The sequence below is a fragment of the Haematobia irritans genome, chromosome 4 (assembly GCF_050003625.1).
Source record: "Haematobia irritans isolate KBUSLIRL chromosome 4, ASM5000362v1, whole genome shotgun sequence".
In the NCBI taxonomy this organism is placed as follows: Eukaryota; Metazoa; Arthropoda; class Insecta; order Diptera; family Muscidae; genus Haematobia; species Haematobia irritans.
In genome coordinates this window covers 213,935,478-213,958,202 of record NC_134400.1, presented here as the reverse complement: position 1 = coordinate 213,958,202, position 22,725 = coordinate 213,935,478, and the positions used below count along the sequence as shown (strand labels likewise).

Genomic DNA, 22,725 nt, shown 5'->3' with positions numbered 1-22,725 from the left:
TACATTGCGGCGAGTTATAATGACTAACTTGTAATGACAAAAATAAATACTTCTCGGTAATTTTCGAATTGTTATTCTCAAATTTTATGCAGTTGTAGTTAATGAATTAATAAAATAGAATAAATGATGGTACCATTAGGTATAATTATTCACATAATCGAGCGCTTACATAAAAAAATCAAAAAGAATATGTAATATAACGGTAATTCTGAAAAATTTTCCGTTACTAAATTTTTATCACAAATATTTCATAATAATTGTGTTTAATGACATTGTCATATTATGTTATAAAATAAATGCTTTCTTATTCCTCATTCACATTACACTTCCAAAATGCGCTTAAACTAAATTTCGAATGCCATTTGCCTTATAAAAAAGAGACTTAAAATCCACTTTTAGTAGATTTTGAACCTTAAAACTCATTCACATTACATTTTCAAAATCCACTTTGACTAGATTTCAACTGTCATTTACCTTATAAAAAAGGAATTTCAAATCTACTTTTAGTAGATTTCGAGCCTAATGTGAACGAGGTATTATGTGAATTGGCTATTGGATATATTATAACGTAATTCACGAATCCAACTCCCTTAAACAACCTACATTTATTTCTATTTTAAGTGTGAAATTAATTGGATCTTATTTAGATTATTTATTAGATTTTTTTTTATTTATACAATATTCGTTTCTATTCAAGTAGTTCTTCTATTACAGCATCACTCGCCATATTTTGATCCAGAAATCAATATTTTCGAGATTTGTTTGCCTGAGACAATAAGTGGCTATTTTGCAAGCTTTGGTGTATATACGAATAAGTCATTACATATTAGGTGATTATATGCTTTAAATGCACTACTTATTTTATGGCCGAAAGTATGCCTGGGGAGAAGTACTTTCCTTCTAGGACATGCGTATGTACACACAAAAAAAAATTTTTTGATTTCAATCACGAAAATCGCGGATTCAATCATTTTTTTAATTGAAATGTCTTCAATCACGAAAATGATAGTATCAATCACCCATTTTGATTGAAAACCAACAAGATTTTTAATTAAAAATTTAATTGACTTTTGTCACGGAATCAATTAATTGTGTGATTGAATCAATTAAAAACGTGATTGATTTTTAACATAAAATTCAATCACAGTTTTAATTGAATCAATTAAAATTTTAATTAATTTCGCGACAAAAATCAATCAACTATTTGATTCATTCAATTAAATAATTAATTGAAATTGGCTATAAATTTCGATCAAAAAATTTATATATTGCGACCCCAAAATCGTATTTAGTTTTTTTGTTTTGAAATAAAAGAAAATATTGTTTCTTATAAAACATATTTAATATTTTATTATTTTTTGAATTATGCAATAGACAAATAAATTTGGTTCTTGTCATTTGTGTTTTGTTCTAACATAACTTACAAATACAACTACTATCAATAACAACTATGGGGTGAAAAAAATAAACTATATAAATCATTATCTTCCTTATAATAATAACCATGTTAGCATGTTCCTTCTAATATGTAGATGCGCCCAGATTTCCAATAAATCAGCAGCCTGTAAGCTAAATTAGTTTTTCTGAAAGTAAACAGAATAATTTGAATTTAATTTTGTTCAATTAAAAGTTAATTTTGTTAAACATTACCTGCATAGAATATCAAGTTCAATTCTTAGTTCCAGGTTGCAGATTTATAATCTTCTTTTGCAGTTGTAGTCTTTTAGCATAAAAAGGTGTATTAAGGAGCTCGGTAATTTAATTTTAGTAACAATTCCTTTCCAAAATTTCCACACATTAAAATCGTCTATTAAAATTTGAACCAATCAAAGACAAAAATAATGGGAAAGCAATGTAATATTTGGTATTATATTGATGATACTTTGCAAATTCTGGAAATAGAAAAAAATATAAATGGAAAATACATATTTTTGTTATTATCGGATATTTTTCATATTTTTAAATCCAAAAGAAAGAACTTTTTTACCATTACATAATTCAGCTCATTAGTTTATATACCAGATATACTGCTCTCTACTTGGGTTCAAACTGAAAAAGGCAGGTAAAACAAAAATGCAATTTAATGCCAACGCTACTTCGCAACTTCAAGGTGAATCTTCCAACAAACCCATACCGCTCTTGGTTTTAAGAAAACTAGGAGTGAAAAAAGTTTATAATTTTAAAAGATCAATACGGTACCCACTTTTTATTGCAAACATATTATTATATATTTGATAAAATGATGGAGTTAATGGGATTGATTGGTCAATTTCACGAAATAAAATTGGTCACTAAAAGAAATGAATAAAAAATATATTATTTTAGTCCGTTTAATGTAAACAGGCTTCAATGGAAAACGGTATTCACATTTCACAATTTCTTACCTTCAATAAACGTAGATTGTTTTCCATTTTTACAATACCACAAAACACAAACACAGGTAATTTCAAATGCGTTCTCTCATATATTTTTTCAAACCTTTACCACGTGTCCGTTTGTTGTTGCACACTTTATTTATTTCAACCCTTTGCTATGATTTGTTGTTGCGTTCAAAATATTTATGCACACATTTTGAATGCAGCAGACAGAATGTCGCCAATCATGTTTTTCAATTTACGCGAAAAACAAAAACCCAACCGTTCGTTACGAGTTACTTCCACAGACTGATCTCTCCATCATACATTGTTGAATAAATACCCATTCTCTTGTTCTCTTTTCGCTCTTTCTATTGCTCAAAATTATTCAGTTTCAATCACAAAGGTGATTGGATCAATCACATGTGTAATTGGAAACGGAAAAAATTTCAATCACGTTTGTAATTGAAAGTTATTTCCGAATTGATTAACAAATTGATTGAATCAATTAATATTTTAATTGGAAACGTAACAAATATCAATCATTTTTTTAATTGGTTTTTATTTGGATTTGATTAAATAATTAATTGAATCAATTAACATATTAATTGAATCCGTTTCCAAATTCAATTAAGTGTTTAATTGAAAAAATTTTGGTGATAATTTTTTGTGTGTAAATGTAATCCGAAGCGATGCCAATTAATAAGTGGTTATTAATTTTTAAATAGGCTTACCTACAAGATTACCGGGTAATGAGAGTTTTTGCTGGGTATATTATGAAACTCCCAATGAGCATGAGTCTAACATCAAACTTAGAAACCACTGTACTAAAATGACTGTTGCTTTAGTAAATTCCCTACATCATGGTGTGCAGCCATCTCAGATGGTACACATGCCCCATGTTTTGTGTGTGAGTGTGTGTGTGCGAATGCATTTTCCATTTCGTTTCAATTTTATTTTTCTAATGTGCATTTTTTTTATTCAAACTCGTTGTTGTTGTTGTGTTTGTTATAGCCTTTGGGTGCTGCAGTTGGTGGTGCAGCCGCAAAAGAAATGCATGACGCGCATTGCTTGGCGGCAACTAACTTCATTTAGCGAACCGCAGCCAAATTCATTACAAGTGAAAGTCGAAGCGCAACTACAGTTCGTTAACATTGAACTACGTGAGAGAGTAAGTGAGAGCGTCATAATAACAAATAGTCAGGCCGACCGTCCATTAGCTAAGCAAGGAGCTGAGGATAGTCAACCAGCCAATGTAGAAGGCAAAACAATGATGACGATACTAAGTGAGTGAGTTGGCGAAAACCACTACACCAACAACAATAACACACAAATGACAACAATAGAATTAGCATTTGCAACAACAACACCAATTGAAATGGTACACAAGCAAATTGTAATGGCCAAGCGAATATAGAAAGGAAAAAAAGAAAATCAAATGCACAATGTGAAGACCGGCTATACAACCGAAGGCATTTGCGGGAAATTACATTACAACTTATTGTCATTTGGATCTATGGGGATTGTGTCTGGTAATGGTGAAGATCGTCATTATCATTTTAGTAATAATTATTGTTGTTGTAATCATCAGCATCATCATCATTATCATCATTTGGTCGACAATGGACAATATCAACGAGGGGGAGGAGGAGGTAGACAATGGTTGTAATAAAACCATCCATTACTTTGAATGCAACTCACATTTTGACAATGGAGCGTAGAGCCTAAAGCATTAGAGGCATCTACGAACTTGGAGCGCCAACCATAGATATTTCAAACCAAACAGACATACTTATCTTCATCTTGCTAAAATGACGGCGATCCCAGATGCTTCTCTTGCTGTAAGCCATGTGCAATGGGTTTTCCTAGCGCTGCTCCATCTTCCCCATCAATGAGTAGGAAACTAGTTTTTGCTTCATTCCTTTGTCATTGTCCATTATTCAATAGATACAATAATAACTCATTGTTGTTTTTGCTATAGAGCAGTCTACATTAGACAACAACAACAACAATGGTATGGGTAAGTCGTGCGTGCGTGTGTGTGTGTGCATGTGTCTGATCCCTTGTTTATTAACCCAACATTAGAAGACCACTACTATCCAGTTGTTCATATTTATTCTTTTCCTTTCGCCTTCTATTGTACTTTCTTATTATTATGCATGGTGTGTATCGCCGTACGAGTCGATCTAACTTCTCTTAAGCTTATGCTAGGTATGTATCGTGATGGTGGAGGTGGTATTGGCTGATGGTGGCACAGTAATCGGTCACTAGTATTACACCCATGTTTACAAATAAAACATTTAACAATAATCTAAATTGAAATTGAGTTAACGAAAAAGAGAACATTGTTTTTTCATTACCCTTAGAGTGAGTCTGTCTGGCATGTTCCCTTTCTTTATGATGTCTCCAAACGATGCTCTTTACTCTTTCAAATACCTGTATTCAATATTGTGCTCTAACTCTCCTATATATTAATCTCTTGATTTGTCTTAATGCTCCAGAGAGTGTATGTTCTTAGAAGAGTTCCAGCTAATAAGTACTCTATTTGAGACCGACAAACGAAAGTAGAATTTCAATTGAAGAGTCTGCGATCTATTATAGTAAAACTCATTAAATTTATTGGAGTTGAGTTATTGAAAAATACACATTTCTTTCCATTACGCAGTATTTTGTATCATTTTATCTACCTTGCATGTTCTCTTTCTTTACGATGTCGTCAAACTGTAATTTGATGCTCTTTACATAACTGCATTCTATATGTATATGGTCTTTCTCTCCTGTGTATTGATCTCTTGATTTGTCTTAATGTTTTTTTTAATAAAGTACTCTTAGATTTTTCTCTGCTGTTCAGGAATCCATATGAGACCATAGACATTATAATACAAAGATGATCCACTATTCTCTTTAAAAAAAAAATGTGTCAGTTCCAAAAATTAATTTTCTGACATTTCGTTTTGATTTTTTCTTAAAGAGTCAGTCCCAAACATTAATTTTCGCGCATTTGCTTTTGTGTTGGTCGTAAAGAGCAATGCTGCTCAAAATTAAATTTCGTATTTTTGCGGTTTTGGTCACAATTTTTTGTTCAAATATGAACTTTTAATATATTAATTTATTTTTAAATCCTCTGTTGCATCATAAACGTTCTAATTTTGTGTAAAATTGGCAAACTACAAAAAGGAAAACGAAAGAGATTGTAAGCGTGCTCTTATTTTTCTCGTTTATTCTTAATCTTCGGAACTGTCAAACATAGTTTGACACCCATGGCTCACCTATGTATTATAAGGTCTATGTATGAGACCGATGCGTATTTGCGTATTTTTTATTAGAAACTTGAAAGAGAGTAAATATGAATTTTATTCTCTTTGCTAAAATTACCAGAACTAATTTATAGCATTTAAAGCAAATAAAACAATAAAAATATTCATAGCTTTTACCATAGATCTAATTGACATTAAATAGCTCCGTTCGCTAAAAGCTATCATTTGTTAATTATCACAAATTTTAACTGCAACTCATACATTTACTCCAAAAATCCAGACAAAGAGAGTCACATATGGTATTTGATTGGAAAAAAATCCAGCAAAACATATATCTTCTTTATTTAAATTTCAAATTTGACCTCTCTCTTTGGCACTTTTTTGCGGGGTTTATGTAAAAATTTGTGATAATTATCAAAATTATGGGGAACTATTATCTATTATTACAAATTTTTACTGGAACTCATTCATTTACTCAAAAAAATCCAGCCAAAGAGAGTCAGAGAGATAGAGAGACAGAGCTCAAATATGGTATTCTATAAATAGAGATTTTTTTCCAGATTGGGAAAAAATTCCCAGCAAAAACTTATATCTCCTTATATCTTTCAAATTTGATCTCTCTCTCTTTGGCTTTTTTTTGCGGGGTTTAAGTAAAAATTTGTGATAATTAATGAAATTAATAAAAAATTAATTTTGTTATCAAGTGTGCTTTAATGATTATAGCCATGCCTTATTTCTTCGATAGCTACACTACAAAAATAGTGTAATTTGCCGTACTCTTGAAAGAAGACCTCAATTTCGGCGATCATCTATTCATTCGGCGAAACTTTCTTGCCAATTAGCTTTTTTAAGGAAAATAAGGAACAATTTCATGTTGGGCTTTTAATAATTTTGAAAAGTCGACTTTCAAAAATATTTCAAAAATTGGGTTTGAAGATCACAACAACTTGACGTAGACTTTTGTATTCCTATATTCATGATCATCCGGGAGTAACAGCACGTTCTTTTTCTTCAATGCGTTTTTGTGGTAATTTTCTCAAACAGTCCACCTTATTAATATAGTGAAACTAGATTTTTTCTTCGACTGAGGTTAGATCGATCGCTTTTACGCTCTGTAAAGACCCCACCTAAACCTTTCGGAGAAGAAACAATTTTACAATCTTCTTGACAATCTGACTAAAGAAGTCGTCGATTGATAGACGATCGTCAAATTTGTGTCTTCACTGAGTTTTTTTGGGGAGTGCATCGGTAGTGATGTGGTAATTGGGTTGGGTAGTATATTCTGGTCCATTTTAGTAGTACACAGAAAAATATTTCACCAAAATATTTCCAATTAAAATTTTAATTGATTCAACAATTTTTTTAATTAAAACAAAAATCAATTACAAACATTTATATTATAAATTAATTTTTTAATTGGATCAATTAATTTTTTAATTTACTACGGTGATTGATACTATCATTTCTGTGATTGAAGACTTTCAATTAAAAATTAATTGCATCAATTAATTTCGTGATTGGAAAATTATTGTTTTGTATATACTGACGACTACAAATGCAAACTACTTTGCTATGTGCCAACTGTGGATCCGAAGATCTTAGTGAAGGAACGATTGATTCGAAAATCTTAGAGGTAAAACTGTAAGCTATGGTGGTGAATATGAAAATCTTTAATATTTTATAGATTTCTCTCTCATGTCTCCAAATTAATGCTCTTTGATGCGAACAAATAATTATATGAACAAATTCAGTTCGATTACAGTGAAACCTCTTAAATGTATACACCCGGAAAAGTGGACCCCTCTTAACAGGGGACCATTTTTGTGAGACGATTGCTGTGTTATAACAATGAAATTATTCTCTTGTACTTTGACTTCTCTCAAATGTGTTCTCAGAGGTTTCACTGTAGTCGAATAAAAAATGTATATTGAAAATTGTAAAACAATATACAAAAAATTTTACATTTTAACTCTCTTTTACATTTGAAATTGTTAACAAATTTATTAATAAGGCTGATAAATAAATTGACAATATGGCGATTGATTTACATACGCATTTAGAAATTTCTCTTCATCTCTCTATCTCATTCTTATATTGCAGCACAGAGCACCACTTACCTTTATGTTGGTGTTGTTGCTGTTTTCATTCATTCGTTTGTTTTGGTTTTTCTTTGTATTGTTGTGTTAGCTTTTATTAAAATATATTGTCAATAAAATATTTGCAAAAAATCCTTGATATTGATGTTTTTGTTGTAAATATACGAATACACATAAACATTTTGAAGAAAAAAGGCAGTTTAGAAGATTGTAGATTGAAGATCCTTATAGCTGTGAGATTCAAAAAGAGAATGAGAAGCAAAAGCTCTTAATGTGTGTTGGCATTGATGTGTTAGTGATGAGCATAGATGTAATGGAGGGGGGCGAAAAACCGCTGCCAATGGTGGTTGAAGTTGGCCTATGATGATGATGATGATGTTTAAAAAATTGTTCAACACTGTATTTCCTTTCTTTGGGTATCATGAAGTATAATAATTTTTATTTATTTTTGTTTTTGTTTTTTTTTTTTTCAAAATATACTGCTGTAGTAATGTAATTTTCTTTATTTTTAAGAATGTTTTTCTTGTGTTTTATTTCCGTTTTTTTTGTTTATTTTTTTTTTGGTGATGCTGTTTTGTTTGTTTTTTTTTTCTGTAATTTTCTGCATTAACTCGCGTTCAAAGCACGCGATTTATGATTTTTATCATTTTATCGACATACCATTGGGGGGTTCGTAGCGGGATTTGATTTTACAACGTATCCTCTTAATGAATGGTGTCTCGATCTTAACATCAACAAATCCCACACGTTGTCTTTGGGGACGCATTTATAGGTGTTATATTGATCATGCATTGAATTAGATCATGTGTTCTGCAAAGAGAAAGAAAAGAAATTTTATTTTTAATATAGAATGAAATGAAATACGAAATATTTTTTAGGTAAATAAAAAAAAAATATTTTTTAATTTAAAATTAATAATTTTGTAAGTATTGACAATGGTGTAGTTCCACTTACACTCATCACACAATACTGAAACTATATTCATGCTATAACCTCATAACCCTAGCTTTCATTTGCAGTATTTGACGCCGCTATGCATATGCGAATTAGCCCCAAAACCTAAATGAAATAAGACCCCAACAAATTATATGGAAAATATAATTTTTTAATGTTTTTTGGGATAACTTCATTTTATTTTTGAGGGCCGTTTGTATTATGAAAATAAACCCCAATATTTGAAATGAAAATTAATACCCCGATTGAGCTTGATTTCAATTAGGCCCTATTTGCGAATGCTGGGATTTGATAATGGTGGCAACTACACACAAAAAAAAATTTTCAGATTCATTGACGAAATTAATTGATCCAATTAATTTTTAATTGAAATGTCTTCAATCACAGAAATGATAGTATCAATTAAAAAATTAATTGAAGGTCAATTAAAAAGTTAATTGATCCAATTAAAAAATTAATTGATACTATTATTTTTGTGATTGATTTTTGTTTCAATTAAAAAATTTGTTGAATCAATTAAATTTTTAATTGAATATTTTTTAAAACTCAATTAAAATTTTAATTGGAAAATTTTTCGTGAAATTTTTTTGTGTGTATACACACTATTGTTGTGCATTTTATCGCATTAAATTTGCTATTTGGGTGGACGGCCTTTGGCCGGGGTTTAAGACTTTCTTCCATGGACAAATCCATAGTGGGTCTAATAATTATTCCCAATTAATTTTCTGCTAAACTGTATCATCCCTATATCTCTTTCACCTCCACATGATTCCAATGATGATGGTGTAATTTGAACCTTAAAGTACACTTGTTTATTCTCATTGATACAATTTAAAAATTTGACTTTTAATCCCCGCTAATAGGTTCCCACAGCTGATGTACACCCAGATGTTTTATTAAAATGGTTGCCCTATAGCAACAATTTCAAGTAAAAGAAGCACTTATAATTTTATTTTTGCCTGTATGAGGCAACTCTAATCGAAATATGTCTGGAGGTATCACTTACTATCACTGAGCTAGCTCTCAATAAAAAAATTGATTCCCTCGAAGAAAGTACGAAATTAGTGGAGGTACAAATCCCACCTCAATGCATAACATTTCACAACGGCTGGAGAATATTTATTTAGAATTTTACACGGTGACGTATGATTGCTCAATTACCGAATACCACATACGCACTAAAGGCCAAAGAAATTTTACTCTCACCATGTTTTCTCCTTCAGAGTCCTTTAAATGGTGTGAGTTGAATTACTCAATGTGTGTATTGCCTCTAAAGAAATGTTTGTATTATGGAATGATCATTTAAAATAATTATAGAATAACGTGTCGCTAACACATTTTCTGTGTGGTGAGCACGGTTGCCACTCGAGCCAAAAATAATCTACCAAAATTTTAAGAAAATTTTACAAATAAAAAAAAAAAATACCAAGTGTGTGATCAAAAGGTTTGATTATTTTATTTTAAAAGTTTATTTATTATTTTATGATCACTCCAAATAGCGACAATTTATTTGAGTGTATAAATTATGCCTTGAATAGTATGGTAAATATGAGGAAGTTTAAATATTTTTAGTTTGCACCAACAAAAGAAAGTTACTACTCCGACAAAAGGCAGACTTTGATAGTATGCCCTAAAACAAACTAAAATGTTTAAAGATATAGAAAATTTAGTCAATATTTTATTTTTATAGAAAAAATTTCTAAAATGTTGTCTCTATAGAAATATTTCTTTTCTAAAGAGAATGCTGGCATAATTTTATTTCAATAGAAAATTTTGTCCAAATTTTATTTCTTTAGAAAATTTTTTCAAACTTTTATTTGTATAGGAAATTTTGTAAAAATTTTACTTCATTAGAAAATTTTGTCCAAATTTTATTTCTTTAGAAAATTTTGTCAATTTTTTATTTCTATAGAATTTTGTCAAAATTTTATTTCTATAGAAACTGTTGTCAAAATTTTATTTCTATAGAAAATTTTGTCAAACTTTTAGTTTTATAGAAAATTTTGTCAATATTTTAGTTTTATAGAAAATTTTGTAAAAATTTTACTTCATTAGAAAATTTTGTCAAAATTTTATTTCTATAGAAAATTTCGTCAATATTTTGGTTTTATAGAAAATTTGTGAGGAGGAATATTTTGCAAGATCTACCAAACCGTCAAAATTTCTACCAATCTACCAAACAGTAAAAACCTACCATTTTTCGTAGAATCCTACCAACTGTGGCAACCGTGGATAGGACCCCAAAAAATTTTATGAAAAAAAACAACACCAAATCTTTATGTTTTTTTGTTTTTGGGAGTAACTTATTTTTATTTTTGGAGGTCGTTTGATATATAATATCAAATATACCCAAATTTTTTAAATGAAAATTGATCCCAATTTTCTTTTTGAGATTGAGATTCGTTTTTACTGCTAAAACATTTTAGAACATTTGAAGGATGTAGATATGAAATAAAGTCTTTTATTTGCATATTCAAAGACCTTGAAAGCCGTTTTTAGAGCAAATCTAAGTATAATAAAAAAGAACATTTTTTCATTTTTTGCTGAATTGCATCATCCCTATATCTCTTTCACTTCCACATGACTTCAATGATGATGGTATAATTTGAACCTTAGAGTACACTTTTTTATTCTCATTGGTAGAATTTAAAATTTGACTTTTCAACCTCGCTAATAGGTGCCCACAACTGATGTACACCCAGATGTTAATAAAATGGTTGCCCTATAGCAAAAATTTCTACCATCACTGAGCTCACTCTCAATAAAAATTGATTCTCCGAAGAAAGCACGAAATTAGTAGATGTGTATACAATTCCACCTCAATACATAACATTTCACCACGGCTGGAGAATATTTATTTAGACTTTTACACGGTGACGTATTATTGCTCAATTACCGAATACGCATTCATACGCACTAAAGGCCAAAGAAATTTTACTCTCACTATGTTTTCTCCTTCAGTGGCCGATATAGTGAAAACAACAATATCTACTCAATAAGTCCATTATGTATGTGAGTTGAATTACTCAATGTGTGTTTGTGTGTATGTAGACCCTCATTAACATAATTATAGGATAATGTATTGCTAATGCATTTACTGTGTGGTGAGGGCAGCTTTATCCTCATTTCAAAAGAGCACATTCTCTTTAGAGATTTATGAGTACATGGCTCTTGTATCTGCCAAATAACAGTTGGTTATTTTCTCTCAGTAATGTTGGTGATATTGTGTGTACCTATAAAATATGACTTATATGTTGACGAAAATCGACGCTTAATGGTATCCAAGTCAATTTTGTAGATCTTGAAAAAAAAAACAAGAATCAATTTTAAAACATTTAATTTCTTTAAGTTAAGGAATACAAAATAAATGGCTTTAATAGACTTTCGAAGAACATGTGATAAAAATTTGTCAAACCTAATTTTTACAGTGACCAAATTCGAATTAATAAGAATCACAAAATTGAATTGATGAGTTTTTCAAAATTTGGAAAAATCTACTTTCGATTTTTTCTATCGTTATTTTGATTCAAATTCAATTTTTCGATTAGCCATCTTTGGACATAATTAAAAGTGTTTTAGTCGATCATAAATCACTAAACATTTTTATTTGAAAATACTTTGAAATCAATTTTTATGGGGGCTATATTCGCCTTAGGGATATTATTCAAAACCTCCACTTTTCGACTTCTCCAAAATTTGGATTTGTCACAAATGCTCTTGTCACGACTTTCTTGATCTCATTACAATTCTAGGTGGTGATTTCAATTTAAAATTTAATTTAGTTGCTATGATTTTATTGAATCACATTAATATTTCTTTAACTTATATCAGTTTATTAAGAAAGAAATATTTTTGCACTTCAAGGATCTTCCGATAAATTCATATACACAATACAAATGTATCCCTGAAAACAAGTACTCCATCAATAGCTACTTGAACTTAAATATTCAAGTATTTACATCATCTTATCAGATATAATTAATAAACTAAAATAAATTAAAAATGATATCTAAATAAAAAAAAATCGATTCACCTACATAGCTATGAAAACAAAATTTTCTCATATGTCTTTGAATTTAAAGACAAATGATTACTGTAAACCGATAACCGGTTTTCCCAGAGTATATACAGTTATAGTACAAAAATTGCCACATCACTATTGTATTTCATTTCCTTAAACAAATGAAGAACTTTTCTGTGTATTGTGTTCTTTGTACATTTCTGTGCAAAATGCAACATCATGGCAAGCTTTTAAATACAAAAACATGAAATATGAAAGCTTTGCATTGCATTGTTTTGTGAAAAAGCTTTCGCACAACAAAAAAAGAACACACACACATAAATAAATGCTATGAAAATTTCTAAAATGCATTAAAAACAATAAATGAATATGTGACATTAGAATTTTCAATGACTATGGAGAGCTAGAGAGAGAGAGAGAGAGTGAGTGGGGGGGGGGGGGAAATAACTGTAGGAGGGGTAGTTAAGTCTGTTTACTAGCCATACAGGGAAGTTTAGAGAGTGCATAATGTGACCCTCATGCGTAACTGGCTCTCACTTATTTTAGATTTAGTTTGAGAGTAAATGTGATTTGCTCTCATTCTCTCATTTTCTTTTCTTAGAAGAGATCACTATTTTCCATATGTTATTCAAATTATTCTCATACATTTTTGTTTTTATTGTTTTTTAATAATTTATATGAAACATATTTAATTGTTTTGTTTTTTTAGTTTACAAATAATAACGATTTGGTACAATCAAAACAAAAACAAATTTCATTATCTACTTAATGGAAATTTTAGATTATCTTTTCACCGGTTTTTGCGTATTTCTATGGATGAGTAGAATATGAGCGGGAATGGGTTTTGTATTGCGTGGGGGGACGGGCTGTGATGAGACAATGAAACAAACCCCGTTAAGGACTTAGTCTCACCCACCACTTAAAGCATGAGCAATTTACTATAGTGTAGTATGGCTACTGTGAAAATTTTTCTTTTTACCTTATGTACGATAGAAGCATGAGTGTTCTGTTGCCACTTGGGCTAAGTGGCATTTGTGAAGAAAAAGAACAAACTCTTTACGAAAATGGCGAATTTGTTTTCACCACGGTCGGTTTTAACTCGAAACTAGGATATAAAATCAAAAAATTGGGTTTTCGTCTAATCGACTCTTTATAGAAAAAAAGTCGAAGACGACTTATAGACATCTTCAAATTGTACTAAACGACTTTTAATCGAACTTGCGTGTGGGCCAAAAACGACTAATCGAAGTCGTAATCATCAAAATCGACTAATTGACTTTTTTAGTAATCTTCAAAATCGACTTTTAATAAAAAAATCTACTGATGAGCTCATACAAAGGCCGAACATCGTGACGTCAATGGCTTGTGAAATTTGCGAAGGTGCCGAAAGTCGCAACGTCAAAAGTCGTTCTCAAACTTGCTAAAAGTCGATATGTAGACTTCTTGATTCTCATTGACAAAATTTTTTATAGAAATAAAACTTTGACAAGATTTTCGGTAGAAATAATATTTTGATAAAATTTTATATAGAAGTAAAATTTTGACAAAATCTTTTATAGAAATAAAATTTTGACAAAATTTTCTACAGAAAAAAATGTTGACAAAATTTTTATAGAACTAAAATTTTGACATATAGATAGAAAAAAAAAAATTGACACAATTTTCGATTGAAATAAAATTTTGAAAAAAATTTCAGATAAAAATAAAATTTTAGACAAAATTTTTTTTAGAATAGAAACTTGACAAAATAATATTTTGACAAAATTTTCGGTAGAAATAAAATTTTGACAAAATTTTCTACAGAAAAATTTTGACAAAATTTTTTATAGAAATAAAATTTTGACAACAGAAATAAAAGAAATAAAATTTTGTATAAAAGTAAAATTTTGACAAAGTTTTCTATAGAAATAAAATTTGTACAACAATTTTCGGTAGAAAAAAAAATTGACAAAATTTTCTATAGAAATAAAATTTTGACAAAATTTTCGATAGAAATAAAATTTTGATAAAATTTAAAATTTAGACAAAATTTTGTATAGAATAAAATCTTGACAAAATTCTATAGAAATAAAATTTTGACAATATTTTAAATTTAGACAAAATTTTGTATAGAATAAAATCTTGACAAAATTTTCAGTAGAAATAAAATTTTTACAAAATTTTCTATAGAAATAAAATGTTGAAAAAATCTCTATAGAAATAAAATGTTGAGAAAATTTTCTATAAAAATAAAAGTTTGACCAAATTTTCTATAGAAATAAAATTTTGACAAAATTTTCTATAGAAGTAAAATTTTGAAAAAAATTATAAAAATAAATGTTTGACAAAATTTTCGATAGAAATAAATTCATGATAAAATTTTCTATAGAAATAAAATTTTGACAAAGTTTTCTATAGAAGTAAAATTTTGAAAAAAAAAATATAAAAATAAATGTTTGACAAAATTTTCGATAGAAATAAAGTTATGAAAAAATTTTCTATAGAAATAAAATTTTGACCAAATTTTCTATAGAAAAAAAAATTTTGGAAAAATTCTCTATAGAAATAAAATGTTGAGAAAATTTTCTATAAAAATAAAAGTTTGACCAAATTTTCTATACAAATAAAATTTTGACAAAATTTTCTATAGAAGTAAAATTTTGAAAAAAAAACAAATTATAAAAATAAGGGTTTTGACAAAATTTTCTATAGAAATAAATTCATGACAAAATTTTCTATAGAAATAAAATTTTGACCAAATTTTCTATAGAAATAAAATTTTGAGAAAATTCTCTATAGAAATAAAATGTTGAGAAATTTTTCTATAAAAATAAAAGTTTGACCAAATTTTCTATAGAAATAAAATTTTGACAAAATTTTCTATAGAAGCAAAATTTTGAAAAAAAAAATATAAATATAAATGTTTGACAAAATTTTCGATAGAAATAAAGTTATGACAAAATTTTCTATAGAAATAAAATTTTGAGTAAATTCTCTATAGAAATAAAATGTTGAGACAATTTTCTATATAAATAAAATTTTGAAAAAATTCTCTATAGAAATAAAATGTTGAGAAAATTTACTATAAATATAAAATTTTAACAAAATTTTCTATAGAAATAAAATTTTGACAAAATTTTCCATAGAAGTAAAATTTTGAAAAAAAAATTATAAAAATAAATGTTTGACAAAATTTTCGATAGAAATAAAGTTATGAAAAAAATTTCTATAGAAATAAAATTTTAACCAAATTTATTTTGAAAAAATTCTCTATAGAAATAAAATGTTGAGAAAATTTTCTATAAAAATAAAAGTTTGACCAAATTTTATATAGAAATAAAATTTTGACAACATTTTCTATAGAAGCAAAATTTTGAAAAAAAAAGATTTTATAAAAATAAATGTTTGACAAAATTTTCGATAGAAATAAAGTTATGACAAAATTTTCTATAGAAATAAAATTTTGAGAAAATTCTCTATAGAAATAAAATGTTGAGACAATTTTCCATATAAATAAAATTTTGACAAAATTTTCTGCAGAAAAAACAACATTGTGACAAAATTTTTTATAGAAATAAAATTTTGACAACAGAAATAAAAGAAATAAATTTTTGATAAAATTTTGTATAAAAGTAAAATTTTGACAATGTTTTCTATAGAAATAAAATTTTGACAACAATTTTCGGTAGAAAAAAAAATTGACAAAATTGTCTATAGAAATAAAATTTTGACAAAATTTTCGATAGAAATAAAATTTTGATACAATTTAAAATATTGACAAAATTCTATAGAAATAAAATTTTGACAAAACTTTCTATAGAAATAAAATTTTGACAAAATTTTCTATACAAATAAAATTTTGACAAAATTTAAAATTTTGACAAAATTTTGTATAGAATAAAATCTTGACAAAATTTTCAGTAGAAATAAAATTTGAACAAAATTTTCTATAGAAATAAAATTTTAACAAAATTTTCTATAGAAATAAAATTTTAACAAAATTTTCTATAGAAATAAAATTTTAACAAAATTTTCTATAGAAATAAAATTTTGACAAAATTTTCTATAGAAGTAAAATTTTGAAAAAAAAAATTATAAAAATAAATGTTTGACAAAATTTTCGATAGAAATAAAGTTATGACAAAATTTTCTATAGAAATAAAATTTTGACCAAATTCTCTATAGAAATAAAATTTTGGCAAAATTTTCTTTCTAATAAAATTCAAAAATTTTTTTTAATAAAATGTTTACAGAATTTTTTATAGAAATAATAATAAGATTTTTTATTTGATAGATTTTGGTAAAATTGTTTCAAAATTTTGGTCGATTATCTTTGGCTTGGGTGGCAACAGTGATCACTACTCATATATTTAAAAAGCACTTTTTGATTAATAAGCGGTAATAATCTCCAAATTTAAAAAAGTCAACAAGTAAACTTTTCGATTCTCATTAGAGTCCCTACTCGATGCACTTACCCCGCTTTGATCAAATGGGATTTAGATTTTGACAATTCCCAAAAACAAAAAATAGAAAGTCACAAAGTCAAAATTCCACTTTTCAATAATCGTCAAAAGTCGAATATTTTTTAAAAGTCTGAAATACCAACAGTGGATATGTCCAAATTTGGAAAAGGTCGAAATGTAGACTTTTGAAAAATGTGGAATAATCGAAAGTCGACTTCCACAAATTTTGAAAATGTCGAAAAATACATTTCCGAATTTTTAAATAATCGATAAAGTGTCGTAGTTTGTAAGCCGCTGAGTTAGCTCTATTTTTCTTCCCCAATTGAACCTTTTAGATAGTGACAATGTTCTTTTAATTCAAAAAAAAAAAATTTTCATCAAGACCTTATATTCCAACCATTTTATTTTTATTGGCACCATGTTTACTAGGGCAATGTGGCTGAGGTAAAAATGTTACATGGTCGCAATCATATTAATTTTGGTCGTAAAAACCATATTTCTTCACGCAAAAAACAAAAAAGATCACATCAAATATATTTCAAGAGCCTAATGTTGTCTCTGGGCGGGGAACATGTAACAATTTTATGGTGAAAATATTTTTTTCTCGCCTTCGTTGTCCCAAGAAACTCCTTTAGTCTAATGTCGTCGAAAATCTATATCTCGGAAATTAAAAATATATGGCTACCTATACCGATATTTTGACCTATATACTTCAGCTGATATTGAATCCATCGTTCACACATATATAAGGCCTATAATCAATATTTCTGATATATATATGTTCACACAGTAATATGTTTGTTCCACCCTGATCACATATAGGGGTATTATTACAATGTACAAATTACACTTATTGTTTATATAGTAAACGGGGGCCATAACGTTTAGTTATTAAATTGTGTTATTATTACCGCATTCTATTTTAGTGAATTGTGTGACTACGAACGATTGGCCGACAGTGTAAACATAGAAGTGTAAGAGTAAGACCACTTAATATATGCTGCTGCTCTCACAATGATTTAAACAACGCTGAGTCAGTTAAGGTAGCCGACAACGTCAGAGTTAGCGCCGTCGTTGCGTTGCGCATTGTGTTTGTCATAGCCGGCCATTATTGTGGTAGTCGTTGTTGTGATTTACACAAAACAACTACGACGAATACGACGACGACAACTATACACGATGACCTTCTCACACTGTCAGGGCTGTGCGAGGCTTTTCAATGTTGTTTGATTTGTTTTTGCTGTTGTTGTTGTAGTATTTTACATTAGACGAATTCTCATAAGTTATTGATGTTATTGGTTTGTGTGTGGTATGTTGTTGTTGTTGTTTTTTCCACTGATATCGCTGTTATTAGTGTTCTCTAGGCACAAAACTGTTTTGGATTTTAATACTCATGCGGGTTTGGTAGGAAAACAACAAATCTATTTGGCAAAAATGCAGAAAATTATAAATAAAAACAAAATGGTTAGATGGTGGGGAGGGGGGTGTTGGAAATCACTAAATACTAATTGCATTATTAATAGTTTTTATATATTCACATATGTATAAACAACATTGTATATTTCTATTACGCTATTATGCCATGGAGATGTCTAAATGGTGTTCACTAAAAATAAAACGTATAACAATGGGTACACAGAGAAAATTTTTTCCAATCAACATATTAGTTATTTAGTTATTTATTTATTTATTTATTTATTTGACTAACCTATGCACTGGAATTATATCTTATATAAAGCATGGTTTATAGAAATTTTCGCAGTTACATATAGACTACGAGTTACAGTTTTCTTAATTAAATTTAGATTTGAAATAATAGGGGATTAATGACACATATGAACATAATAAAATTTATATAATTATTATAATAATAAAAAAGATATCCAAAAAAAAGTCAAAGAATAGCTTCGAATTTAATTGTTAGATAAAAATAAAATAAAAATATATAATATTGTTTATTATTTATTTTAAAAAAATATATAAATTTCAGTTTTAAATTGTCGTTCGCCTTTAATTAGCTGAATTACAAATAGAAGATTATTCCAAAGACGAATGGCATAAATAAACAAGAAATGTTCTGAGAGATGTCCATTAAGTCTTATCTGAATTATCTGTTTTCCTCTTTGCGATCTGGCGAACCGTTTAAATGTGAATAAATACTGGGGTTCGTTATTATATATGATTTTGTGTAAGTTTAGTAAGGTTCTTATTTTCAAATAATTGACAAAGGAAACAGCGAAAATCTTATTTGCATATTCGGTTATGCTATCTCGCCTATTTCTCCCAAAAACGAAGCGTGCAATGTTATTAAAAGCTACATTCATTTTCCTCATCGATTCACTGTGGCAATTAGAAACAAGTAAGGAAAGTCTAAAGTCGGGCGGTGCCGACTATATTATACCCTGCACCACTTTGTAGATCTAAATTTTCGATACCATATCACATCCGTCAAATGTGTTGGAGGCTATATATAAAGGTTTATCCCAAATACATACATTTAAATTTGATAGACTTCTACAAAATCTATAGGCTCAAAATTTAAGTAGGCTAATGCACTAGGGTGGAACACAATGTTAGTAAAAAAAATATGGGAAACATTTAAATCTGAAGCTATTTTAAGGAAACTTCGAAAAAGTTTATTTATGATTTATCGCTCGATATATATGTATTAGAAGTTTAGGAAAATTAGAGTCATTTTTACCACTTTTCGACTAAGCAGTGGCAATTTTACAAGGAAAATGTTGGTATTTTGACCATTTTTGTCGATATCAGAAAAACATATATATGGGATCTATATCTAAATCTGAACCGATTTCAACCAAATTTGGCATGCATAGCTACAATGCTAATTCTACTCCCTGTGCAAAATTTCAACTAAATCGGAGTTAAAAATTGACCTCTGTGGTCATATGAGTGTATATCGGCCGAAAGCTATATATGGGAGATATATCCAAATCTGAACCGATTTCAACCAAATTTGGCACGCATAGTTACAATGCTAATTCTACTCCCTGTGCAAATTTTCAACTAAGTCGGAGCAAAAAATTGGCCTCTGTGGTCATATGAGTGTAAATCGGGCGATAGATATATATGGGAGCTATATCTAAATCTGAATCGATTTCAACCAAATTTGGTACACATACCTACAATGCTAATTCTACTCCCTGTGCAAAATTTCAACTAAATCGGAGCTAAAAATTGGCCTCTGTGGTCATATGAGTGTAAATCGGGCGAAAGCTATATATGGGAGCTATATCTAAATCTGAACCGATTTCAACCAAATTTGGCATGCATAGCTACAATGCTAATTCTACTCCCTGTGCAAAATTTCAACTAAATCGGAGCTAAAAATTGGCCTCTGTGGTCATATGATTGTAAATCGGGCGAAAGCTATATATGGGAGATATATCTAAATCTGAACCGATTTCAACCAAATTTGGCACGCATAGCTACAATGCTAATTCAACTCCCTGTGCAAAATTTCAATTAAATCGGAGCAAAAAATTTGCCTCTGAGGTCATATGAGTGTAAATCGGGCGAAAGCTATATATGGGAGCTATATCTAAATCTGAACCGATTTCAACCAAATTTGGCACGCATAGCTACAATGCTAATTCTGCTCCCTGTGCAAAATTTCAACCAAATTGGGGTAAAACTCTGGCTTCTGGGACCGTATTAGTCCATATCGGGCGAAAGATATATATGGGAGCTATATCTAAATCTGAACCGATTTCAATAAAATTTGGCACACTTGACTATAGTACTAATTGTTCTTCTCGTGCAAAATTAAAATTTTTTTTACCCAAATTGGGGTAAAACTCTGGCTTCTGGGGCCATATAAGTCCATATCGGGCGAAATATATATATATATATATATATATATATATATATATATATATATATATATATATATATATATATATATATATATATATATATATATATATATATATATATATATATATATATATATATATATATATATATATATATATATATATATATATATATATATATATATATATATATATATATATATATATATATATATATATATATATATATATATATATATATATATATATATATGGGAGCTATATCTAAATCTGAAGTGATTTCTTTCAAAATCAATAGGGATCTCTTCTGAACCAAAACACATATTTGTGCCTAATTTGAAGTCGATTGGACTAAAACTGCGACCTAGACTTTGATTACAAAAATGTGATCAGGGACAGACGGACATCGCTATATTGACTCAAGAGCCCACCCTGAGCATTTTTGCAAAAACACCATGTGTCTATCTCGTCTCCTTCTGGGTGTTGCAAACATATGCACTAACTTATAATACCCTGTTCCACAGTGTGGCGCAGGGTATAAATAGTTCACACCCGTACAATAATCTAGGAATTAGTAAAGATTTCGCCAAAAGAAGTCTTATGCTAACTGGCGTATATTTTTGGCTTAAGTATAGATTCCTCATTGTCGAATGTGTTCTCCCAACTACAGCATTAATGTGATCAGACGAAGATAGTCTATTATTTATGATTACACCAAGATTTTTACTCCTCTCAACAACTTCTATTGCAGTATCCAATAATAATGCATTTAGACTTTATGGGGTTCAAGCTCAACCCATTAGATTTTGGCAAAATGTAAATAAACACAACCCTTAAACTTTCGACTATAATACTGAGCTTTCTTCAATCTAATGGTATTTGTAGCCCTATTTCTAAGATCTTTATAGATAGCATACAACTCTAAGTAAGTTCATTTTAATTTTTTTTTGTGTACACAAATAAAGTATACACAGCATAGCTGGTATGTAATATTTATTTTGGAACCACGATCGACGATCGATGAGTATATGGGGGGAGCGACCATTAATCGCTACGGCGGCCAAACCATTATCTTTGGCGGTACCTGAATTCTGGTGGCCAATCGAAGGAGTACATTTTCAGCTAACCTCTTTGGTAAGTACACCTGATCATTTGTTTTTTTTTTCAAAAACTGTTCAATTTGGAAAGGAGATTTGGTTTTCGCCAATGAGATACCTTTCGGTATCTGGCCACTTTCGTGTAAGTGAAGCTCCTCCTTGGCTCTATGAAGTCTAACTTTTCTACTCTCAAAAAAAAAGTTTACTGGGATCCAAAGATTTTGACCTTCCCTTAAGGATTTTGGTATTGATTCCGAGCCAAAGATGCGGCTTCTTTAAATTAAAGAAAATTTTTAGCGATCTATCTGGCTTTAAATCGACGACCAATAAAATTAAAATTAGGATACAGATCGCATTTATCGATTTTTCATTTTATTTTTCCGGTATAATAATAAAGCTATTCACGTATAAACAAATGCCAGTTTAAAAATCCAAATTATATTGGATACTCAAAGTAAAACATGTTTTCTTAATTCCAAAAAAATTTAAACCCATTTAGCGTCTAATCCTCAAAATAAGTCTTTGCCTATATTTGAAGCGTTTTTATCTTAAATCTAAAGTTCCAATATTTCAGTTAATTTAAGGATAATTTTTTAAATCAAAAATGTGTTTCTTTACTTTAAGGAAAATTAACCTTCGTTCAAAGACATGCGACTTTAATGGAGGGA

At 28.8% G+C, this 22,725-nt stretch overlaps 1 protein-coding gene across 2 annotated transcripts in view; it reads right to left on the bottom strand.

Moving 5' to 3' along the window:
- Eip74EF (Ecdysone-induced protein E74) overlaps positions 1–22,725 on the bottom strand; it is a 303,766-nt gene that overhangs the window by 197,194 nt on the left and 83,847 nt on the right. Inside the window, exon 2 of one of the 2 annotated variants that reach the window (XM_075304889.1) lies at positions 7,729–8,517. The gene's annotated coding sequence lies outside the window, so the exon portion shown is untranslated. The remainder of the gene's footprint in view (positions 1–7,728; positions 8,518–22,725) is intronic. The other variant, XM_075304890.1, reaches the window with a different exon arrangement.